Source organism: Molossus molossus, unplaced genomic scaffold, assembly GCF_014108415.1.
Source record: "Molossus molossus isolate mMolMol1 unplaced genomic scaffold, mMolMol1.p scaffold_m16_p_6, whole genome shotgun sequence".
Taxonomy (NCBI): Eukaryota; Metazoa; Chordata; class Mammalia; order Chiroptera; family Molossidae; genus Molossus; species Molossus molossus.
This window is the reverse complement of record NW_023425399.1, coordinates 31,404,251-31,421,223: the sequence shown is the minus strand read 5'-3', so window position 1 is coordinate 31,421,223 and position 16,973 is coordinate 31,404,251. Positions and strand designations below refer to the sequence as shown.

Here is a 16,973-nt window from a genome sequence, read left to right as displayed (position 1 = left end):
GCAGGTTTGATCCTTGGGCCTGGTTGGGGTTGTGCAGGAGGCAACCAATTGATGTGTTTCTTTCACATTGATGTTTCTTTATCTCTCTCTCTTCCTCCCTCCCTTCTACTCTATCTAAAAAAATCAATGGAAAAATATCTACAGCTGAAGATTAATCCCACCCCCCACAAAAATAAATATATATGCTTTTCTATCTCTCTCTGAAGAATTCTAATACAGACATAGATGTAAAAATGGCGGGAAGGGGGGGGGGATACTGTAAGTGAAGAACTATTTTTATGATGGTAAAACTGAGACCCCCTAGGTGATTGTGGATGCAAACACCCCAGATACCTTAACACACCTGCCTTAACCCACTTCTTTCACTTGGTAGACAAAGTCCCATTGATGTTACAGCAAGAATTCTCTAAGTGTCTTGGTTATTATAGCTTCATAGTCAGTCACGAAATCAGATAGTATGAGTCCTTCAACTTTGTTCTTCCTTTTGAATATTGTGCTGCCTAGTCTCAGTTCTTTGAACGTCCACATAAATGTTTTTAAAGTGTGTTGATATCTTTTCAAAAAAGATTTCAGATAAGTTAATTGGAACTGCATTGATTCTGTAGTTCAGTTGGGAAGAACTGAGATCTTTCCCAAATGAATCTTTCCATCCATGAGCAAGACATGTTGCCCCATTTACTTAGATCTTCTTTGATGTCTTTCATCAGTGTTTTGTAGTTTTTCACATGTAGATTTGTGATAGAATTTGTTATATTTCACCTTAAGTATTTCAAATTTGGGTGTGATTGTAAATGGTATTTTTTTTTAACTTTCAAATTCTAATTGTCATTGCTGGAATATAGGAAAGCAGTTGGCTTTCATACATTAACCTTGTATCCTGTGCTCTTGCCAGACCCTATTCCTTGTTCCAGGTAGATTTGTTTCTATGGATTCTCTGGGGTTTCCTATATAAAATGTATTATCTGTGAGTAAAGCCAGCTTTATTTCTTCATTTCATTTGTTTCATTTTCTTTTTCTTTGTAATTCACTGATTTTCTTCTTCTTCAACTCAACCATGTTTGGCACTTTTGGGGCAGCCCATTCCAACTCCCATCATTTCCCTCCTCACAGTACTGACCTTCTAACTGGTTCTCTCCAACCTCGCTGCCACATTTCTCCATCTTACTGAGCTCCTCTCATTTTACTTTTTCAAATACCCTAACTGTCCAGTTTCCACTGGTGATGCTGCCAGCAATAACCAGTGTTCTGTCGTAGTTTTCTCCTTTCCAGACACGACCACCACACTGTGATCACTCCCTCCTCTTTGACCACAGGACAGCAAACTGAAATGCCAACAGTGAGTACTCTTCACAGGAAAAAGTTCAGACACTAATAGCGCAGTCTTCCTGAGAACGCCACCCGTGGAACCGCATGGTCTGTCGTGGCAGCTTATGTATTCCATCCGGACCAGCCAGAAGAACTGAGCACTAGATCAAAAGAACTGAGCAAAAGATCCTTTAACCAGAACTCTGACTGCACATGTCATATTGAGATAACAACCTAAAATGATGTCATGTTCTTGACAATATATTTACTGTATCCCATTTCCCCTTCTTGTCACTAGTCTAATCTTTGCCTCTAATCTTCAAAATTGAGTTCTTCCCCTAAAATTCCCAGTCCCTTCTGAGGATTTTATTGTCTACAGTCAGCCTTTGCTCCTTATACCATGGTTCTATTGGCTTGAACTGTTACACATAAAATGTTTTGCTTTGGTTTTTTTTTTCTTTATTGATTTTAGAGAGAGGAAGGGAGAGGGAGAGAGAGATGGAAACATCGATAAGAGACAAAATCAATTGGCCACTTCCCACATGCCCCCCCGGGGATTGGGCTCACAACCAGGGCATGGGCCTGGACTAGGAATTAAACTGGTGACCTCTTGGTAATAGGGTCAACGCTCAACCAGTAAGCCACACCAGTCAGGCAACACATGGAATGTTTTGTATGTATGTATGCATGTAAGTTGTTCCTCTGGAAAATAATACAATAATTAATAAATATGAATACCAGAATAAACACTGTGTTTCACGTACTCACAATCATAAACCTACTTTGGCCCCACCTTGTACATATATTTGTGTGTGCATATACATGCATATACACATTTTTAATGCTTCATTTTTCACTTTAAAGAAAGTTGCTTGAAGGCCAAAATTCCATCTCATACTTCTTTGCAATATGCATACAATCAATTACATTTGCTTGATTGATATCTTTTTTTAAGCAAAGACAGTGCCCTAGTTTTAGCATGAACTAGAGAGGATAATGTAAATTTCTAAATATAAGTTAAATATCTTTTAATCCTACTTATAATCATAGCGAATGTGTATCAGTTATGTTGTTATATATATTTTTTTAAAAAGGTCAAAGTAACAGTAGCTTAGACATAATAGAGGTTTATTTCCCTCCACATAAAAGAAGCCTACAGGTCAGGGTGCAGGCTTGGTAGGGATGAACCCAAGGTTGTTTGGGTCCCAGCTTTTTTCTCTCTGACAGTTCCCAGTCCTCAGCATGTGGCATCTAGCTCCTGGGAGAGATGGATGCTCAAACACGACTCCTATTGGCAACATATCTGCCTGCAGCAAAGACTGAAAGTTGAAGAACCACATGCTCGTCCCCCAAAGAAAATATTCCAGAAGGGTCACAGGCCGCTGTTGACTCTCACAGGCATACCTAGGTACAAAGGATGCTGGGAAGTATACAGGGAGAATGGATCTAGGGCAGCTGCTCAAAGACTTCCACTTTCTAAAGGAGGAACATTTCTTTCTGCATATCTATGTATGAGCACAACGTGTACGTTCAGTTATAATCAAACAAGCATTTGCTGAAACAAAATTGAGTCACTGTGTGAATAATGTTCCCTCTCTTGGGATTGCCTGCTCTAGAACACTCCCTTTCAGTCATGAGCACAATCACCTCTTCTTAACAGAAACTTGGACTGTGTCTACAACCTCTCCCCAACACGCTCCTAATCTCTCCCCTGTGGATCATTTACCATCTTATCACCTGGCTTCCTACAGAGCCAGGTCCTTTTTGTCTTCTCACCCCTTAAAACTAAAACACACGTGAGACTTCATAGATGTCTCTTCATAAAATTAAATTGAAATTTAACTTTAAAAATTTACCATCCTTATCTTTTGTCTTAACTTTAAGGTCTAAGTCCACCCATTATAATATTAACACTGTATATAGCTCGAAGGAGAAAGAGGAAGAGGAAGAGGAAGAGGAAGAGGAAGAGAAGAGAAGCGACGAGAAGAGGCAAGAAGAGGCAAGAAAAAGAAAGGAAGGAATAACATTATTATTAATATTATTATTATTATTCTCACCCAAGGACATTTTTCCATTTTTTGTTCAGATAGAGTGGGAGGGAGAGAGAGAGAGAGAAACATCGACGTGAAAGGAACACATCGAGGGGTTGCCACCCACACGACCCAACCAGGACTGGGGACAAACTGCAATCAAGGTACATGCCATTAGTGGGAACCGAACCCGAGTCTCTCTGGACCGCAGGCCAACACTCCAACCACTGAGTCAAACCGGTCAGGTTGGTATAACATTATTTTGATGAATTGCTCCACTTACATTTTTTTGACCATTCCAACTTCCCTAATATAGCCTCATTCTCAACTTAACAGCAAATAAACCAAGTACTTCTGTCCATGACGTACCCAGTGTGACCTAACTAAAAGAAATTTTCATAAAAACCAATCCAAGAAATGAAAAAGAAAAGCACACATGATGTGTACCTTACACCCATCATCTAGCTCCAGCTGGATTCTCCCTTCACCCCTTCTTCTGTCTTCTGGATTGGTTTCAGCCCTGCTCATCAGAGCTCATGTCCACGGTTTCTCCGTTTCCTCACTTGTTTGCAAGCGTAATTACAATAAGGCACCTACCCTTTCCAAGCTCCCTTGCAACAAATTACAAGATATAATTAGACAACAGACTGCATGCCTTTTTTCTTCTACACACTCTAGGATTTTAATTATACAAAGTGCATGCTCGCTCTGACATTCTTGTCTTTTTTTTTTTTTTTTTTCATAAAGAGCAAAATCCAGAGGTAAAACATGTTTGCTTCTCTTAATCAGCATATTCTTAATCCTTTCCTGTTTATAGCTTCACAGAAGAACCCTTTTGGAGCTGCTTTGCTGCTTAACATCAAAGCAGAGGCTATCCAGGGAGCATGGGCTATTTATTTCCCTAGTTTCTATATTTAGCACTTGGCTTTGTTTCTAGTCATCTCTCATCTCCCCTCCCCCACCACTTTAAAATTCCCTTTTCTCTTGCAGTTTTGTATCCTCTGTCTCTCCCTCCAGTTAGCTAGCTTTCTACTGAGCTATGCATTTCCTTCTTGAGTTCTCTTCCAGAGGATTCCTGTCCTTCCTCTTTGATTTCTTTCTAGAGAAGAAGAAAATTGCCCTTTGGAACAGGAAGAAGTCTTCCAGGGACACAACTCCTACTGCCCTTCCTTGGGGAAGGAACATACTCCTAGTTGCCTTCCACAGGCAACTGTCCAGAACAGTTTGAGTTCCTGGGACAGGGAAATGCTTTTCACCCCAAAGGCCATGGGTTTGTTTAAGGGCTCCATTAAAAGTGAACATTAGTTTTATTTTAAAGCAGGTTAAGAGTTCTGGGTTAAAATTTTGCTTGTCACTGCCTTGATTAATGGAACAACATAATACAAGATTAAGGAGGTGTATGTTTAATAGTTCTAATAATAATTAATGATTACTTTGGGAAAAAGCTCAGTGTGGGCTGTGTAAACTAAAAAGAAGGAAACATAAAGAAACATTATAAATTAAATTTTTATCACAACCAAGGCCCCTGCTCTGATGCATATTTCTTATATTTTATTCTCATCAATGAGCAAAGAACAAGGTCAACATAACATTCTTAAAATATCAAAGTCACAGTTATTAATTATTCAAGTGTCAAAAATAAGATTGGCTTAATTATCTATAACAAGTATAGTCCTTCTATCGTAGATAAATATAAGGGGCTGAGCTGCATAAGCAGGCAAAACTGAGGAGATACATGAAAGAGCAGAAAATGCTTAAAATTAGTCCCATGATTATGGGATCACATTTTGAATAGTTTCACTATCTTCATCTTTATAATGTCAGGCAATGATATTCACTGTTATTTTCTTTATGAAAAGGTAATAGAAGCCTGAGACACTTTTAAACCTCTTTTTAAATTCTGTAACATGCCGCCCTGCCAGTGTGGCTCAGTAGTTTAGCATCGACCCAGGCACCAAGAGGTCGCTGGTTTGATTCTTGGTCAGGGTACCATGCCCAGTTGTGGGCCCGATCCCCAGTGGGGGGCATGCAGGAATCAGCCAATCAATGTTCTCTCTCATCAATATCTCTCTCCCTCTCCCTTCCTCTCTCTCTAAAATCAATAAGAAAAAAAATTTTTAATAAATAAATTCTGTAACAGGTCATGATCTAATATCACACAACGACATCCTTGGCCTGTCGGCTTTATATCAAGACCATTCTTAATTTCACCGGACTCTTCAAAGTAAAAACCATGTTATCTTCTCGCTTCTGCTGTTTTAGATGCTTGATGAGACTTCATTGTACAAGTATGACTAGAACTGGGGGGATGGAAATGGTGATATCATGAAAACAATGTGATCTTTGCTTTTCATCATACCTCTACTCTCCTGGCTTGAAAAAGTCTTAGGGAGAGAACTGGCTGTTGTTTGGCTCACTTTCAGATTCTCAAGACCTACATTTCTCCATAGGGAGCAATTTTGCTGCCCACTGCTCCCTTTGCCAGCCCTGGGCGTTTGGTCAAGTCTGGAGACATTTTGGTTGTCAGGCTGGTGGGGTGCTACTGGCATCTCGTGAGAAGAGGCAGGGGTGCTGCTGAACATCTTTCAATGCCCAGGACAGCACCCACAGGTGCACTGACCCCAAAGGGGGTCTGGCCAGGCAACAGACATCATCTGCTCACAGGTCTGAAGAGGAAAGCTGTCACTCATCAATAACTCCATAATTAAAAATAAGCTATTTTCAAACATCAAGTCTGATAAATTCTTAGCTCCCTTTTAGATGTGGGACATTCCACAATATTCACCAAGAACATCCATGTTCCAAACCTGGGGTTTGTCCTCTGATAGGAACAGCAGACAAAGTCAACCAACGGGGCCAGTGGGTGAAAACACAAAAGAAAATAAAGAGCAAAAGGAACTCAAGTTTCAGGCTGCAATCAGTCCATTTCTAGTCCTTCAGATGCAGGTGTCCAGACATGGAGCCCCGGGGCCAATAACCCAGCCCCTCCTTTCTCCTGCCAAGGCGTAGTGAAGGGAACGGAGAGTTGACTTAACAGTTCTAAAGCTTCTTTACTTCTCAAAATTCTAAAAATATGGAGGGTGAGTATACAGTGTACCAAGCATTCTAAAACATAAACATCATTCTGCTGAGAGTAGTTTTCTACTTTTAATTGCCTTAGGTCTTACAAGAATAAACAGAGATCATCAAGGGACAGAAATTCCTTTCGACATACCAAATCTGCATCAACTGTGCCCACATGTACCAACTCCTATATCTCCCCCTACTTCTGCCTGAATGTTCAAACATTTGCCTGCAGCACATACCTCCTCCCTCACACACACATTCCTATAAAAAAAAGCCACACAAAAGGAAAACTGAGACCAGTTAGAGACAATTGCCTTTTAAGGCTATACCGCCTGATTTTCATTGGGCTTAACAAGATGCAGTTCAAGGTCACAGTAGGCCCGCATTGGGGGCTTAACTAAGCTGAGGCCGGGGACTAGGAGAGGAGACACAGCAGAAGACATTTGGGAAGAGGGTACAAAGGTACAGAGACAGGGCTATGAGAGCTGATGAATGACTTCCTTGGGGTTGGCTGGAACAGAGGCTCCACAACGCCAGGAAAGGAAGATGAGGCCACAAAGGGTTCAATGCCATCAGAATTGGAGGAACTTGGGCATGAAAGGGCAAAATAATAAAGGAAGTGAATTTACACAGATAAAGCCAGAGCATCATGCAATGATGAAATAAAATTTTAGCTCCAATCCCATAAATAAAGTGACTGTTCCCACCCACGAGAGGGGAATAAAATGTTCCCTTTGGTACTTATGAGCAAAGAAGAAGAGGGACTGATGTCCAGGTGTCCAGTTGGTGTAAACTATGTGACCAAACAAACCCACAAAATCCATCTCTCCAGTTGGTGATTAAAGCTGGAAGCCAGCATCCGGCTGTGCATTCTGGAGACACATCAAGCCTCGTTATGGGCTGCACTCAGAGTATTTACAGATTCAAAGAAAAAGAATTAGGACCGGGAGCCCCACAACAAAACAAACATCAGCAGCAACAAATATCTCTCGCATCTAGCAGCCTAGAAAAGAAAGGGCATGAGTCTCACAGAAGGGAATTAGCAACACTATGGCCAAGCAAAGAGAGGTCAGGTGAGAAGAGAACAGGGCAGTTTCTCAAGACATTGGATTTGGGGGCTGACAGGAGAATTCTGTTGGATAGTGTAATGAATTCATCTTTAGTCCAAAGCCTTGGATTACTAAAACGTTTGCAGATGTCATTCTAAAGTGTATGTTTATTCATCTGAACAAATGCTTTTGTTGTCTGCATAAGTGCCCCAAATAAAGAATCGCTGAAGGTAAACAATGCAGTAATGTGTGCGGGGAGGGCTGTATCTCATAGTTGCCATTAGGTAACCAGAGAGCAAGGCCCCAGACAAAATTCTGTCTTAGGGATGCTTATTTCTAACTGTTGCAGCATACCAAAGTCTAGAAGCGTGTTCAAACGCCCTTTTGGAATCAGTAGTTTTATAAATAATGTGAAGATAACAGCAGTGGTAGGGGAGTAACGCAGCAGTGGTAGGAGAGGGAGCAGAGGGCCAAGTCAGGGGCTCCCCAGGCATCTAGCCCAGTGGTCTCCCAGTGCGGGTCGCAGTTCAGCAGCAGCACCTGGAAAGTTGTCAGCAATGCGAGCTCAGGAGCCATGAGACCTGCCGACTCAGAATGCCTTGCAGGGGAGCCCCAAACCCGTGTTTCAACAAGGCCCCCCCAGGGGGGTTTGATGTACACTCTGGTTTGGAAACTGCTGCTGTGATCTCACTTTGCACAGTATGATCTGGTGGACAAGTGGCATCTGCCGTCCCCGGCAGCTGGTTAGAAATGCAGACTCCCAGGCCCCACCCAGACCTATTGAGTCCGAATCTGTGTAGCATCTAGAGCCCAGGTGCTTGGTACATTGGAGAAGCTGCAGTAGGAGATGCATAACAAGCTCTTGAAATAGGGGGGTCTCTGTGGGAAGGGTGAGGGGGTGCAGACTGAAGGAAAATTTGAGGCAGTTAATGAACAGCTCCACCACCGCTGGTAAGCCAGTTGTATAAAACTATGTCTCAGATACCACGTGGAATTGGTTTACTCGCTTGTTGGGATTTGAGGGTCCCCAGGGTCAACGATAGCCGAACAATAAAGATTTTCATCCTGTGGGGCTCCACATGGGCCTCTCTCGCTGCCCTCTCTCCCCAGATGCAAACATTTTGGGGAGGGGCTGTATATGAAGTCATTAATGAGTTCTGGGTCTCTTCCGGGAAGCAGCAGGCCAGAGCAGAGGGTGGCATGGGAGCCAGCTAGGAGACAGAGATGGGAATTTCTGGGGACTAGATTAGACCCGGTGCAGGGTTTCTGGGCAGAGCGGTTCTGGCTCAGGGCTATGCAGGCTTGTCAGCAACAGATCAACAGTTTACAGGAGAGCTGACAGGCTGGGAGAGTGCGTGCGCCGTGGGTTCCTGCAGAAGGCCCTGGGCAGCCTCGGAGATGCACGCGGCAGGTAGGAAACACCTGCGCTCCCCAGCCGCAAAGTGCATTCCAGCCGAGTCCCCTTGCCAATAATCCCAGAAGGCCTTCCCTTCGATGATCAAGTGGAGAGTCAATGGGAAGAAAATAGGGAACAGCCCCTCTTCTTCCTTATTTTGTTTTCACTGGGAACTTTTCCTGTTCATGCCGGATCACTGATTCATTAACAAGTAAGCTGACATGTGTCTTGTATCTGTAAACAAGGTTTAGAAATGTATATTCTTACTCTAAGGCTCATAATGCACTTCATTATTTAATGGAAACTCAATAAGATGAATACTTCACTGTGTATGATTTATTACTTCTCGAGTCATCAAATTGCGAAACCTCGAAATTCTCAGTGCTCCAGAGGAAACATAAAATGTCAGTTCTCTCCAGCTGGTGTCAAGGAAGAGGTTCTGTCCCACCAGCTCGTCCAGCGCACTCTCTGCAGGCCCGTGGAGCAGCGGAATTCAGCAGCTGTTGCCTCTGCTTTTAATCACAGGCCCTGAAGTCAGAATGGCCAGGTCCGAATCCTCGTTCCGTAACCCACAGCTGTGGGACCAAGTGCCAGTCAGCGCACTGCCCTGCATTCAGTTTTTACCCATGTAAAAGAAAGATACTGGTTCCTACTTCACAAGGTTATCACGGATATTATATGAGCAAAGTTTTGCGAAGTACTTAATGCAGTAACTAGCACATAGCAAGTCATCAATGAGTGTCAATTATTATTGTCAAAGGTGTAATTTGTTAGTTGCAAACTGCCCCATGAAATTTTCCATATATCAATATGTGGGAATGTCAGGAATGGATAAGTGCTGGGTGTTGTTTTGTTTAAAAAAAAAAAAGGTAGAAAGAGAGGCGAAGGGGTAAAGGAAGCTGCTCTGGCTGGACAGTCCGGGACGGACCGGAAGGCCCTCTGCAGCGGGTTCAATTCAGGAGGAGCGGCATCGTCATGCTGACCTGGGAACAGAGATTCAGGACAAACGGCAGCAAACACAGTGCCCCAGGGACGATGACAAGACAGAATTTCCAGGAAGCAGCAGCCCACCAGCCATGTCAAGTGCCACTAAGGGGCCATGTGTGATGAAAACAGATGCCAAGACGTTGGACCCTGGTATTGGTAATAAGAACACGTCCAGCAGCGTGTGGAGGTGAGAACGGGAGGGGCCAGGTAGAGACTGTAAGTGAAGACCATTCTCTAAAGGAGTTTTGCTGTGCCGGGAGCAGCAACATCTGGGAACGTGTAGTTGATAGTGCTCTCATGTAGGTGAAAAGGAAGTAACATGAGTAAAGGCGCGGAGAAGAGAAGCATCCAGATGTGTGTGCCAGGGCAGGGAGCAGTGGGAGGGCCCCGGAGGGGGTCCAGGCGTAAGGCGGAGGCAGCAGGGCGTGAGTGTGAGGAGCCCGACTGCTTCGCCAAGTCTTGCCTGAATGCTGCCAGGTGAACAGCTTGAAAAAGTGAGCAGCTATTACGTGGCGTTGCCTAAGATAAAACCAAAGACCGTTCCCAGGACTCACTGTTGTGAATGGGAAAGTCACCCTGGACACCTATGAGATCACAGGAACATCCGGAATGAAGGAGAGCGGTGTTTGGGTGCTTGGCATATGCTGACAATTCATTTTTAAAGACGAGATACACTTTTACATGTCAAAAGTAGAGTTTAACAATATATTAAAATCCTTGAAAATCCATAATGGAGATGTATATTGAGCATATAATCCTCAAAACTTAATTCTTACCCTGGAATGGGAAATCCAAAGGGCCCAAAACCTGGCATGAACTTGAAGGTCTTCAGCAGAAATGATTCCCATGTCATCTCAACTATTTCTCAGAGAGACAGTTTGTGGCTGAGCCTTGGAAAGACAAGGAACCTTGGCAAGAATTCCTAAGGCCATTCTAAAGAGAGTCTTTAACTATAACTATCTAGAACTAACTGTGTACGCAGACACAGAGGAGTGGAGAGACGATATGTAAGTTCAGCAGGAAGGGCCGTGCTGGGAACAGAACAGTCAGCATTTACTGAGCACATGGTAGGTGCACCAGGCTCCACACAGAGCCCTTTGTGGGCATTAACAGTTGCATTAACTGTTTATAGACAATGAGACAGAAGCCAGGAGATGTTAAGTAACTTGCCCAAAGTTACTAGACAATGAGACAGAAGCCAGGAGATGTTAAGTAACTTGCCCAAAGCATTTTATAGACAATGAGACAGAAGCCAGGAGATGTTAAGTAACTTGCCCAAAGTTACTCACACACTTGTTATAGAGTGACGTCATTACAACAAAACTTCAGCGATAAGAGAACCAACCAAGTAAATTACCAAAAGCAGGACAGAGAATTTGTGAAGCTGGGTGAATGCAGTGTGGGTGTGGAGAGAGAACAGGCAGAGATGAGGTCAAGGTGCAGGTGGGCTGAAAGTCAGTCCCAGATTTAATTCTGTAACACAGCCAGTCTGCCAATGGTGTAACTCATAATGGAAGGTTGGCAGGCATCACTGGGCTGAGGTGGGGATCTGGGAGCAAATGAGCTTGTCTTGCTGGAAGGGGGAGGATGAATTACCTCTCCAGTGCACTGACTCTATAATTGCATTGCCTCCCATCCCAGACTGACGCTCTCTCCTCCTTCCTCCAGCTCAGTGATAAATAAAATTGAGGGACGATCTGCACAAGGAGCAGGGGACAGCGCATCACGGTTATCAAGACCATCTCTTTCCTCTCATTCACTGCTGCTGACAGTGTGAAGGAGCAGACACTTCAGGAAACTGTTTGGGAGGTTCTACGCATGTGACATAGATACCCACCCTCTGCCTCAAATCCAATCCTAGCTAATTACCCAAGACAAATAAAAATGTATGTCCACAAAGGACCTGCTCCACAGTGTTCATAGATGCTTTAATCATAATACTGTAGCTCAACACTAAAATCAACCCAAACATCCATCCACTGGAAAATGGATAAATTGTGGTAAACTTTCACGAAAGAATGCTTCCATCAATCCACAGGAGTGGCACGCCATGTGGCAGGCAGCACGGATGAATCTCAAAATCATGTTGAGTGAAAGAAGCCAGACACACAAAAGCACGTCATGTGATTTCACTTAGATGAAGGGCAAGATTGGGTAAAACTAAGCTGGCTGATCGGATACTAGCCATCTGAGTATTCATGCGTGCAGAGGTCTCGGGGAGAGATACCATCTAGAAGAGGGAAATAATATTCTTTTTTTTTTAAATTGGTTTTTAGAGAGAGAGAAACATCATTTTGTTGTTCCATTTATTTATACATTCATTGGCTGATTCCTGTATGCACCCTGACTGGGGATCAAACCCACAATCTTGGTATATTGGGATGACACTCCAACCAACTGAGCTACCAGGCCAGGGTCTAGGCCATAATATTCTATCTTGATCTATGCTATGGTTGCACAAGTGTACACGTCAAAATTCATTCAGTGATATATTTGAGGTTTGTACATTTTACTGTGTATAAATTATATCTCAAAGAGGAACCATTAATGTTTAAAATAAAATTTTTTAAAATGCCCTTTTTTCTGATATGTGGGCAAAGTAAATCTCTTTATTGATTAGCTCTGCTAATTAGGCTCTTGACCATCACAAAATGCAGAGAATCAGCAAAACAGAGAACTCACACCACAGCTGTGCCTTCTACTCAGCCATTATCCCCGTACTGACGACTTTATTGCTTTCTCCCTGAAAGAGCTTATTAATAAAAAAGCGTAGGTGTCATTAACCTTAACCAAATCATTGCAAGCTGGCTCCATGGGCTGAACACACTCCCACAGAGAAACAGGATAGTGCCTGAGCTTTTCCTTGTGATGTTCCGGGCCCCATGAATAATTAACATGAAGTCCTGCCTTTTACAGTTCTTGAATCATGTACATGCATGGTCTATTATTAAAATTTAATAAATTTAAATATTTTAAAATAGAAACAAACAGCCCCTATTATTTCCTAGACCTATGAATCACTCCAGAAGGACGACCATGTCACTGACCCTGCGGTGTCTTGGGCACCAGCACTGGGGTCACAGGCTCCGTACCAGACACTGGCTGCCCTGATGTCTCTGCTCACCTTCTCTCCGACCCCTAGAAACGCCACCATGTGCCGAAATTGGCAGGTCTACTCCTTAGGAAGAGTTTTGTGGTTTAAGATGTCAGAAATTGACTCTTACTCATATAATTACTCATTTTCATCTTGCTTACAGAAAAGAAAAAAAACTTAAAGAGTAAATACGAAGTCTTAAGCATAGTTTATTGACTGAGAAAATAAGTCTCTTTGGAAAAGAAATTATGTATCTGAATTAACTTCCCTCTTAAGGATAATATGGAATACTTCAGGCATTAGGTGTAATTTTGCAAAGCAAATTTTTAATCACTCAAACCACTACTGAAGCTCAAGTATCCTTTAGTTTTAGCAAATGTCATAAAATTATAATTATAAGCTTTTAAAAGTCTCACATGCATCTTAAAAATGATTCTTTGAGTTTTATTTCATGAAACTGGAGATTCTAACAGATTCCATGTTTTGAAAACAATTCTACAGATAAGTTAGAATTTACAAAAAGCAGCATGGATGCTCCCATAGGCTAAGACGTGAATATTTTCAAGACTGTCATCACTAAACAGGGAAAGGGACTCTAACAACAACAAATGAACACCCAAACTTTGATCTAAGTTTAAGATCTCTCCTATTCAGTATTATCCCAATAAATGTTCCTGATGTGGTGTTGATGGTCGAGATCGCCAACTTGGGAGCCAGACTGCCCGGGTTCAAATCCCAATTCTGTCACATACTAGCTGGATGACGTTAGTCAAATTACTTAATTTTCCTGTACCTTACTTTCTTTTTCTATAAAACTGGATAATAATAATGACTATTTCATAGGTCTGTATTTTAGATTAAATCATTTAATGTACATAAAACCCATAAAGCAAAGCTTAGCATGTAAGCTGTGCTTAACTTGTTCTTAGCCATTGTTATATATCATTATTTTTTATTATGGTTTCTTCTATTAGAATTACAAGAGACATCATTTAAATATAATGTCTCTATTACTATAGAAACTTAGATACATAGCTTCATCCTAAAATTTATGGATACTTATTTGTCTAAATAAAGATATATGAAACCAGTAGAAGAACTATGATGTTTGCTTTGAATGTTCAAATAAGAAAGGTTACAATCGTAGTTACCATCATAGTGTCTCAGACTATATTAGAGAAAGGATAAAAAGAGAAAAAAGAAATAAGTGATGCATAATGGTGAAAAAGTAAATGAAACACCTATATATAATCAACATTCTTTTCCATGGGTGTACATGTAATCAAGAAAAAGAAAACCTTCAAATTATAAGAGAACTTAAAAGTATTTTATCCCAGCCTTGGCTTGGTGGCTCGGTGGGTTGAAGTGTTGTTCTGTATGCCAAAGGTTGCAGGATTGATTCTGCTCAGGCCACATACCTAGGTTTCGAGTTTGAGCCCAGATAGGGGTGTGTAGTACAGGAGACAACCAATCGATGTTTGTCTCTCACATCTCATTCTCTCTCTCTCTCTCTCTCTCTCTCTCTCTCTCTCTCTCTCTCTCTCCCCATCTCTAAAAATATCAATAAAAAATGTATCATCAGGTGAGGATTTTTAAAAAAGTATTTTATCCCAACCTAAGACAGGCGACCATTGTAAGCATCTCAGGACTAGCATCACCTAGAAGCTTATTAAAAATCCAGATCTCACAACCCACCAGGCCTATTGAATCAGAATCTATATTTTAAATTGGAGACAGCCTGGCCCATACTATTTTTAATTACTGTATTCAAGGAAGGCTCACTATTCAGGAGACAGCTGTTACTACTAGAAATTCCCAATTTTTACCATCTCTTTATCATATGGAGTTCAAATTTGCCTCCTAGTTGAAGAAAAATATATAACCATGATCCCATTTTTTAAAATATGCATGTTATAAAATATGTTTATATATATGCATATGGGTATAGGTTTACATAGAAAAACTTCTGGGAGGGAAACACCCAATAGTTAACACTAGAAAGGAATTTTTAAAAGTGTTGTTTTGACTTCTTACTGTGACTATTTTTTATTTACCCTTTAGTGTTAGTTCAGTCAGCTGGAAGATTCGGGATGAGTTTTATTAATTTTCCCTTAGAGAGCTAAAAATAGCTTCCTGCCTTTTCCTTGGACTTCTCCCCTCCAGGCTAAAGGCTCCCAATGTTCCCATTGGCTCTGCTGTTCGACACCCGTGGCTCCCCCTCTGGACTCCTCCACGGCATCAGCAGGCCTCTCCGAAGCCATACCTGAACCCAGTGCTCCCTGACCAGCACTATTACAAGCAATCAGTTAATGTCCAGGAGTGCTTTCTTCTTGACTAATGACAAGACTTCTTCGTTTTCAAATGTCATTTTAAAAGCCATTGAAAAATCAGTTCTTTAGTTACATAAATTATAGTAATGCTTTTTTTTTCTGTGATGACCCAAATCACTGGAGATGCTAGGAAGATGCATGTAATGGCACTAATTGCACAGAACTCAATCTTCACTTCTGAAGCAAAGAGAAGAACCATCACGGGCAGAGTGCTTGAAGGAAGACCATGCAGAGGCGGGACGGAGACAAGCCTTGATGGGGCAAGACCTGCTCCTGAGCACGTGCACACCGCTCCAGCATGGCCAGTGGGGACGACTGTGAACTGGGAATTGAGCTCTTACAGATGAGGTGGCAATTGATATAACAATCCAGAAAATATAAATAAAAAACAAGATTTTAATGGGACCTATTTGGGGGTTGAGAGTTACAAGGAGGTAGATAGAAATCTGTGTTAAAATGTATCTCTTCTTGTGGTTTTGTGCCAAGGCAATCTGGAACAGAGCTCCCCAACCATCCACCTTTGTGCATGGGCTGTGGCAGGTCTACCTTTTGGCATAGCTGGGTGAGGCCTGACCCATACAAGACCCCAGCTAATCATCTCCAGCATCAAGGGAGCTGCAAAGACCTTATATTTTCTCTATGTATGTTGTGCCTCTCCCCTCTCCCCCACAACTTATATAGAGAGGATGGGCAAAAGTTGGTTCAGAGTTGTTCCTGTAGAAAATAATACAATAATTACTAAATAATAATAAAAAAAAACCTGTGTTTCACATACTCACAACTGTAAACCTACTTTTGCCAAACCATGTGTGTGGGTGTGTGTATGTGTGTGTGTAATTTAGAAACACTGGTATAAAATATATTCTTCTTCTATCAGCTTCCAGGACTATTTTGAAAACATTGTTACAGCAGTGGAGCAAAGAAAACATCCCCCAGGCAACAGGAAAAGACATTTATAAGACAGTTATAGTGTGAGCCCTGATGGGGAGATCCCCATTCATTAAGGCTCTCATGGCATTAGTCTGCACTGACCTCATTTGGTACAGGAATAGCTATGGGTACAGGGAAGTTGATGACATCCTGGTAATTCAGTGTCTGAACTTGGAGCCACTGCAAAGAGCACCGGAGAATGTTCTGCAATGTCATATCAACCTTGATCCCAGGACATAAGCAACCAAGCGTAGGAAAGCTTGGGGCAGAGGAAGGGGTGGGACATAGAGTGGCTTAGGATGTGAAGGAGGAACAAAAGAAAGAGACCATATATATCCAGAGTGACCACAGGAGAAAGAACTTGGACCTATATCAAAACAGTAACATTTCCCCAAGTCACTGCTGGCAGAGGGTTGACCAATTCTTTGTCATGAAGGGACGAATTAAAACTGGAACTGTATGAGTTAGTGATAAATATCAACTTTAGCTTAATGTTTCTTAACCAGTTTTTCTTCAAGCAATAAATAAACCAACAATATATAAATATATGGTTCAGTACATGATGCCACTCAGTAAATTATTTGATACATTGCACTGTATGGTTTCCAATCTAGTTAATATTTGTCACATTTATGAAGTCTTAGGAAGGAGAAAATATTTGTATTAAGTGCTAGCTATATGTCAGAGATTATAACAAATGTTTTAATGTATATCATTCCATTTAATGCTTATAAACTGATGAGGTAGATGATATTCATATTTACAGATGATATTCATATTCCCTAA

General features: G+C 41.7%; 1 protein-coding gene across 1 annotated transcript in view; it reads right to left on the bottom strand.

Annotated features, from left to right (window-relative positions):
- PLCB1 (phospholipase C beta 1) overlaps positions 1–16,973 on the bottom strand; it is a 699,430-nt gene that overhangs the window by 472,604 nt on the left and 209,853 nt on the right. The window lies entirely within an intron of this gene.